The following is a 274-nucleotide window of genomic DNA, read 5'->3' on the forward strand; positions in this document are numbered from 1 at the left end:
ATCGGCACTTCCGTAATTTGATGTCGTCATCAGAATCCCTCACCACTCCTCTCACCACCGTAGCATCTCCTAGTGCGGGCACTAGTCCGGGCACATCCGGTTGCGTACATTCAACCGCAGAAGAAGAAGAACTACTCTCGTTGTAGCTGCTGAGATGCAGAGCATCCACCGTGCCAGAGGGGGAGCTGTGTATCTGAGAGCTGGCCTATCTATTACGTCACTTCCAGGGACCTGGCCAATCACAGGACAGTGGGAAAGCTCTCGTTGTCTGGCC

This window comes from Solea solea, chromosome 12, assembly GCF_958295425.1.
Source record: "Solea solea chromosome 12, fSolSol10.1, whole genome shotgun sequence".
Taxonomy (NCBI): domain Eukaryota; kingdom Metazoa; phylum Chordata; class Actinopteri; order Pleuronectiformes; family Soleidae; genus Solea; species Solea solea.